This window comes from Hyperoodon ampullatus (assembly GCF_949752795.1).
Source record: "Hyperoodon ampullatus genome assembly, chromosome: 12".
NCBI classification, from domain to species: Eukaryota; Metazoa; Chordata; class Mammalia; order Artiodactyla; family Ziphiidae; genus Hyperoodon; species Hyperoodon ampullatus.
In genome coordinates, this window is record NC_136925.1 from 59,370,914 (window position 1) to 59,379,904 (window position 8,991).

An 8,991-nucleotide genomic window follows, 5' to 3' on the forward strand; every position below is an offset into this window, starting at 1 on the left:
AGGAGGAATAGACTAGGACAATGATTTATGATAGTGGATTTCCCACAGTGTGCAGCTCTGGACCTTCCCTTGCATCTTAGGAATTCTTGAAGACAATCCCAAAACATACTGCTCATGTGGGCATAGCCTAAGCTTGGTTACTCTCAATAATAATTAAAAAAAAAGGGGGGGGAAGAAGGAAGAAGAGGAGGGGCAAGAGGAGAGGTGAAGAAGAAAGAGGAGGAAGAGGAGGAAACCTGGGAGGAAGAGGGGGAAAAGGAGGAGTAAGAGGGAGAGAAGGAAGAAAAGGGACGAGAAACAACTTTTACTGAACCTCTATCAGTCACTGGACTAAGGGCATTATGTGAAATCTCTAGTTTATTTCCATAACAACTCTAAAGTAATAGATACTATCATCATTGTTTTACAAAGGAAGGGACTGAGAATTAGATATTTTAAGTTAAGTTAATACGGAGGGGCAGCAGTGAAGTTTGATTCCAGATTTGTCTGATTCCAGAGTTCCAACTACTGACCACTACCAAGAATTTGAAAGAAAAAATGTTTGAGTTAAGGGTTTTCTTCTCTAGAGGTGATTTTTCCCGCAGACCCTCCAAAGAGCTAGATAGCGAAAACTGAGATAAGTACACTATTGTGAACTTGGCTTAACATCCATGGATGGATAGGTGGGCAGGGGAATCTCATTAATTACAAGTTAGCCAGGTGAGATCATAACATACTAACGGTAATTTAAAAACATTTTCAAAATAGTATTTGTAATTGTTTTTGTCTCTAAAATTATTATAGTATATTTTTATCAGCAGTCTCTAAAACTAACTTTCACATATTTATTTCAGTTAAAATTGAATTATAAATATGTTCAGGCTAACAGATTTTATTTTCTTGCTATAATGCTTTTATAATCGATCTTTACAACAACTAGATTTTTGTACTAAGTACACACAAAGTCAATTAATTTTCACTCATATTGCTATAGCAAGTAAACCCTCGGGTAGTTGTCTTTGATAAAGCAAGATGAAATTTTATCATAGACAGGAAGAAAAGAAATCAGCAAGTTCACAATTTCAGTTAAATCAACATCATAATCTGTTAAAACAGTATTTTGTGATATTAATATTTTCATAACTCAATTCAAAACTTATCCATTCATCCTGTCTACAAAGCATATTGCCCAAATATTAACTATTTATCAGATAATCTACCACTGTGCTGACAGGTGGCCTTTATTTTCTTTGGCAGTAGTTCAAAGTTTCTAGAATGTATTGATGACTAAATAGCTATTAATACTGATAAGAGTTCTTGCTGTATTTCTGTGACTGGACCACCATATGGAGCTGATTTCAAAACAGAAAGATTAAAAGAGCTCACTCTTAACACATATAAGGGAACACAATGAGCACATTGTCATTGATCCTTCTAAACTTACCTCCCAAGTCTGAAAAACTCTATTCTTTCTGTTGACAGTCTTCTCTCAGTGTCTCAAGGAAAATTTATATTCTCCATGCCACGTCTACAGATATGATTAACCAAGTTCAATCTTTCTTCAGGGTGTGTATATATATTTCATATTAATTTTGTTCTCTCACCTAAGCCTTCACCCTGCATTCTATCAAAGTCTGTGGCTATTAAAGCTACAAGATTGGCTATGAGGAATGTGGTGTATTTAAGGTAAGGATGCAATTAAAACCTAACTTTAATAATCACTAAGCAAAATTTCAGTGTCCAGCCTTTCAATCAAACAAGATTAACAGTGAGTCCCTCAGGAAGCCACAGTCTAGCATGGCCATGTAAGAAAACACTAGTAACCTAGACTGCTAAAGAACGCATTGGACATGAAGTTCAAAGATTCTGGTTTGAGGATCTGATAACCTAAATTAAGAGATTTGAGCACAACACTTTGCTCTCTAAGATAAAATAGAGAAAAATATACCTACTTTGTGAAATAAAAGAAAATACATGTTAAAATATTTTGTAAACTATAAAATACTACATATAAAACATCAGTGATACCTTTACATACTCCTGGCAAGAAGATACAGGTAAAATTGCCCTCAGATCAATGAAAAGAGCAGGGAAAGTTTGAGCAAATGTTGGTATTGGCTTGCAATTAGCAGGTACATGGTACTGACAACAAAGTAATGGGGCAAGAGGCAAGGAGTATAACATAACTCTTGGTTAGAGAATAAAGGAAGGATAACTGGCAACCTTGGTGACTCATGGCAGACATTAATCATTTATTGAGTCATTTCTATATGCTAAAGTTAAAGAAGAATGTAAGATACACGCTTTTGAGGACCTTACCTTCAGTGATAGACATTACTGTGCTAGCCAATATTTGTGCATCGTTTCCCTTTCCTGGACATGCAGGAGAATTACACTTCCTACGTATTTAAATTTGGCATAGCCACGTGACTTTCTATGGCCAATAAAGTATGAGTGGAAATGGCAGGTATCACTCTGGGTGAAAGCATTTAAAAGGCAGTGTGCAATTTCTCCATATTCTTTTCTCATGCTCTGGAAATTATGGGAGCAGTGTTGATAAGGAGATGATACAAGATGAAAAAGCCTGGAGTTCTGAGATTTGACATATAGTCTAGCTACCCTAGAATAGATTCTGAATGAACAAGAAATAAACTTTTATTTTAATAAACCATGAGATTTTTTTATATCATTTATTACTGCACTGTTACTTAGGCTATCCTGACTAAAGCACAATCTACAGAGAAATTATAGCATGGCGAAAGAGTACACTCATCCTTCAGTAGCCAAAGGGGATTGATTTCAGGACCTCCTGTGGATATCAAAATTCTCAGATATTCAAGTCCCTTATACAAAATGGTATAGTATTTGTATATAACCTATGCACATCCTCTGGTACACTTTACATCATCTCTAGATTACTTATAATACCTAATAAAATGTAAATGCTATGTAAATAGTTGACAGCACACAGAAAATTCAAATTTTGCCTTTTGGACCTTTCTGGAATTATTTTTTCAAATATTTTCAATCTGCAGTTGGTTGAATCTGTGGATGTACTACCCACAGATATGGAGGGCTGATCGTACATACATCTGAGGCAAAAGGAGCTGGATGTTTTACCTCATCCTAACTATTTATTATTGGTTGACTTTGAATATATTACTTAGTCCCTCTGAGCCTCAATGTTATCCTTGTAAAATGAAGATAATAATGCTTGCTTAAATTAAACCTTAATTAAAAAAATATGTGCAGGATGAATAAATGAATAAATAATTATTTGTCAAAAAAAAAAAAAGAGTCAAAGCTGTCTAATGAAGGAAGAGGCTGCCTGAGTAGACTGCAAGGTTCCCATCAGTAATAGTGTACTTAAAGAGGAGACTGCTGAAATAAGACAGGCACTGAACTGGGCCATTTTTAATGTTCTTCACCTTCTACACTGACTCTTTCTGTACTTCTTCAGGAAATGGACTCACTAGATTCACCCAACTTGTGTACTACAGCATCACAGGTTTCCCACAGTTGTGACTTCCAACTTTGTACCCTGTCCCCCACTGAAGCAATGCCATATAATTAGGTATGGATCTGAGAGCAACAGGAATAATGCAATATAGGAAGAAACTGACCCATCAGCACAGAGAATGCAAAAAAACAATCAGTACTGTTCAATGTGCCTTATATTTGTAAAGAAAATGTAAGAATTCTCTATCCTCGAAGTCATAAATTCAATTTAAAATATTATGGAAAAAAACTTTTTAACAAGTCTATACAGTAAAGCAAATGTGGCAAAATGTTAACAGTTGTTAATCTAGGTGTATAACACTACAGTGATCCTCTTTCAGTGTTGTGTATGTTTGAAATTTTTCAAAATAAAAAGTCTGAAAAAAAAATTGTTTCATGTGAGAAAGTGTCTATTTTTAATAGTAAGTTAATTAAACAAGGAAGCCATTAGACTAGGTGGTTCTAATACCTTAGCAACCTATGTAAGAAAACCAAAACCTAAGCCTGTAAATGCCTAGAAGTTAAGAAATCAAAACCTAAGGACAACTAATCACAAACAGCCAACTAGGCTTTCCCAAATAAGGCAGCCACTTGAATTATCACAAATAAAATTATTTCTTGCTTTGCTTTTTCATCTTCTCTATAAAAGTCTTGCCCCTAACTCTTTTCTTTAATAAATTTATTTATTTATTCATTTATTTAATTTTTGGCTGCATTGGGTCTTTGCTGCTGCGCGCGGGCTTTCTCTAGTTGCAGTGAGCGGGGGCTACTCTTTGTTGCGGGGCGCAGGCTTCTCATTGTGGTGGCTTCTCTTGTTGCAGAGCACAGGCTCTAGGTGCATGGGCTTCAGTAGTTGTGGCACAAGGGCTTCAGTAGTTGTGGCTTGCGGGCTCTAGAGCGCAGGCTCAGTAGTTGTGGCGCACGGGCTTAGTTGCTCCGCGGCATGTGGGATCTTCCCGGACCAGGGCTCGAACCTGTGTCCCCTACATTGGCAAGCAGATTCTTAACCACTGCACCACCAGGGAAGCCTTTGCCCCTAATTCTTGTCAGTGGAGCTCTCCTAACCACTTCTGGTTTGGTGCTGCCCCATTCAAATTGATTTTTGTTCAAATAAACTCTTAGAGCATTTAATATGCCTCATTTTATCTTTTAATAGTTAATCCTTGAAATGCTCATTATTATTATACCTCAGCAATAATAAAATACATTTGAAATATCTTAAAAATAAACACAACTCTTGTTGGTGCCACTACACATGGATGTCCCAATGCAATGGGTGCTAAAGAACTATCAAGGGCTGGAAAACAGGAACCATCCTTTGAGGTTGTGAGAGGTGAGATATTCCCTTGTTCCAGGAAATAAGGGTGAGGGTGCCATGCGTTCCTCTGGGACATTTTTTGCATTTCACAGTTGTCTAATTTTTTCTTTCTTTTTCGTAATTTTGAATTTTTTGTGAGACCCGGGTCTCAAGACAAGTGGAAACATCCTTACCACAGTGAGCAGACCACAGGTACTTTGAACCCTTTCCAAGGATTGATGATTCTTGGAATCTGGAAGTTCTGTTTTATGTTTTTATTTCTTTTAATTTTTATACAGATATATTCAGAGATCTAAGGAACTTTTTCCTTTCCCTGCCTTCTCCACCAACTTGAAAGTGAATACTTTTAGCAAAGGAAGCAGGAAAATACTATAGCAACATTTTGAGAGGTTTGGGATTTTTTATGAAAAAAAAAAAAAAGGACTGAATTGAGATGGAGAAAATGTCCCCACCGTAAGCCCACATGAGTCCCTCTCTCCCACCTCTACTGTCTTCCTAAGTTTCTATTAAAGAAGTTATTGAAGCAGCTCTCCTATCATCACAAAGATGCATTGAGTGAGGAATAAAGAAAAAGACAAAGAGCTGGGTAAAGAGTCACAGTCCATTGGTTCCCCAGTCGGTGTTCTACAGCACTCAGAATGTGAGAACTTGTCATCATGGCCATAGCCTCCACATTCTGGAGTTGTGGCCAGCTGCTCAGCTGGCCCTTCAATCCTGGTCCTGGCATCTGGGATCTCTTCACCCATCATCCTGTCTCAAAACTGCATGAAGAATCCCATCAGTCCAAGTCAGCTGTTGTCAAAACACCAGACGTGGAGTCCCATTGTTTCTGACACCATTCATGTCCCTGTGGGGTATGAACAAGATCGTTGAGATCTTTGGCTTCTCCAGCATCCATGCCCAGGAAGTGTTTGACTGTAGGAAACCCAGGTTCTCTAAGGGTGTACTGAAACCACAGTCCACGACTAGGGAAGCTCACAAAGTCTTTATCCTTGGCCGTTGAAATTTACCAAGTCCTGAGCTATGAGTAGAAAGAACAATAGGCAGCCAAGTGCTCCTGCCATGCCTGGAGGCTGAAAGAAAATGAGACTGTGGCACAGGAGACCTCAGCCCTCCGAGTGCAAGCCAAGCACATTTCCCTGTAGGATGCATTTTTTTTTTTTTACATCTTTATTGGAGTATAATTGCTTTACAATGGTGTGTTAGATTCTGCTTTATAACACTGATTGTTCTCTTTTGAAGAGACTCGTTTGTCTCCTGTCTGAGAGCACCATACCTGAACAAACCTTTCTGTCATAAACACTTTTCTAGTAGTACAAACACACTGACTCACATTTTAATCTACACCTGTGTCCAGCTATGTGCTCCCACACGTGCTATGGCCTGTGTGTGTGGTCACCAAGGTGTGTCTCTGTGTGTGTGTGTGTGCCCACATACGTATGAGTGAACACGTGTGCTTTTGCATTACTCTCCATTTTAAAAACCTTCATCTTTAGTTCAAAAAAAAAGTACCATATTTTTATTAGATTATGGAGAACTCTGATGGTTTTCCTCCCCTGCTATTCTCTTTCCTCTCTCCCATTCAGTGTTGTTTCACGTTAGACCTTATTTACTTTTCCATGTTGCTGTCTTTGGATTCACTAAGAACAACTTTGGTGAAATAGCAGATCTCAGTTTTCAAAAGTACAAGTTCTTATTTGTTTAATCTTTAAATTACATGATAAAATGCTATACAAAATAATAGCACGACACTGCAGCACTGTTAACGTATAGGTGGTTTTCCTCACATTTTAAGTTTTGGTGATAATTGTCTTCATATTTAAAGTGCTATTTAGATTTATTAAATCCCATATTTACTTACTATTTTATCTACTACGTTTCACTTTAATATTGCCAACCACGACCAGGTAAGAATAGAATTATTAGAACACAGATTTGGTTTTGCATCATCTGTACCTAAATCACTAATCCCATTGTACACAAAATTTTTAGATGGGGAAAATACCTCACATCCACTAGTAATACTTAGGCAGCATGCTTTTATGTTCTTTTCAGAAACAGAAATTAAACTGATGCATTTGGAACATGCCCAGAACATCCACAAGACAGAGGATCAAAGGAAATGTGAGGAATGAACAGTTATTTTCCGTGTAGGAGTCAAATGCTGTATTTCAGAACAGCTTTTGATATTGATATGATTTCCTATTGGACCTTTTCCATGTTCCTCTTGATATTCAAAACACTTCAATTATTTAAGTGGATTTTTCCATTTTTAATACATATTTTTATAAATTATTAGGAGGAAAACCCCTTGATGATTAAAATAACATTGGCTCATTAAGTAAACATGTAGCTTTTTAAAGACACTTTTTCCTAGTAGTGTCAATTCTTGAAGTAATCCTCACTCTAAGAAATTGTATAAGATAGTGTTTATTGTTTTAAGGTGTTAGGTTTGGTGTAACTTGTTATGTCACAATCGATAACATGTCACAATGGATAACTAATACATTTGTTAGGATTGAAGAGAAAAAGAAACATTTAGGATTTTTTGAAGCCTTCAATATTTTAAACCTATTACTGATATGCATCAGCATGTTTTCTGTTTTAAACTAAAATTGTAGAACGGTACTGAGGCTTATCATGCTGATTCCTATTCCTAAATACATAAGGAGCTTCCTTATTTTCAAATAGCTTTTTTTTTAGTCAGTTAATGTTGTCCAAAAGCACAAGATGAATTTTACTTATATATTTATTGGATTATATAGTATTTTTTAGGAAAAGCATCTGCCACAAAAATGTCTATTTCAAAAGGGTGTATTGCTGGCATGGATCACTGCTGCCAGTACCCTGCTTTCCCTTGTAGAAGGTCATGTTTTGTACATTGTGAGGTTTGTATCAGGGCTCTGTGGATATTCTATCAGTTGAGAGATGATTTGACTTCAAAGATGTTCTTTGTTTCACTAAGTTGTATAATGTCAAGAGATTCTGCTGTTACTAAAAGAGAACGTGTTTGATGCCAGATTGACTGCATAATTTCATCAATATGACTTTCTGGTTTCCTAACTCCAGAAGATCTCCAATAAGATGGGGGCTTCACTATCATTTCATCAGCAATGCTTCTCTAAGAATATCTAGTGGAGTCTTGGGGAGGCAGGCTACCTGGATATTCTTACTAGGTAAACATTTTGTTCAAGGTTCAATTAATGGTGGAAAATCAAGGTGGAGGAAGGGTGTTGGAATATGTATAAGTTTGCTAGGGCTGCCATAATAAAGTACCACAGACAGGCTTAAACAACAGAAATTTATTTTCTCATTCTGGAGGCTAGAAGTGTCAGCATGATTGATTTCTTCTGAGGGCCTCTCTACTTGGCTTGTAGATAGCCATCTTCCTCTGTGTCTTCACATGGTCTCCCCTCTGTGCATGTCTGCTTTCTTATAAGAACACCAGTCATATTGGATTAGGGCCCACCCTAATGACCTCATTTTACTTCTTTAAAACCCTATCTCCAAATGCACTCACATTCTCAGGTATGGAGTTACGACTTCAGTGTATGAATTTCAGGGACACATAATTCAGCTCATAAGAGAACTGAAATGTATTGTTTAGGAAAATAACTAACATATTACATAAATAAAATTGTTGGGAGTCTTAAGTAGAACAGAGTAAAAGATACGTGTTATAATAAAAGTGGTAATGAATTCAGACTTATTGTAGGTGATAAGGCTCAGAAATTGTATAAAAAATAAGAGCAGAAGAGTTAATCATGGAGAATCTCTCCATGGAGACTGGAGGTGAGGACCACTGGGGGCATCTTGGAATGGGCTGCCACAGTGAGAGAGAGAGAGTGTGTGTGTGTGTGTGTGTTACATCATCATGAAGTTGATAACGTAAATTATATCATTAAATGAGGAAGGGTCAAAAGTTTCTCTCTGGACCGTTTACATTCGTCAAGGTATAAATAGATAGATTTTTTTAAAGTATATTTGAGCATTGGTCTTTCTTAGAATTGGGTTGTTTGCATCAAATGAGCGTCACAAATGTTTTATGCAGAAGAAAGAAAAATTACAGTTAAAAAGTACATCAAAACTATGATATAAAACGTATATGCATTCAAGAAATCCAGAGTGAAAAAGTAATCAGAGCTGGGTATGGATGTAGTAAATGACACTTTTTAAAGTGAATTCACTGCTGCAAT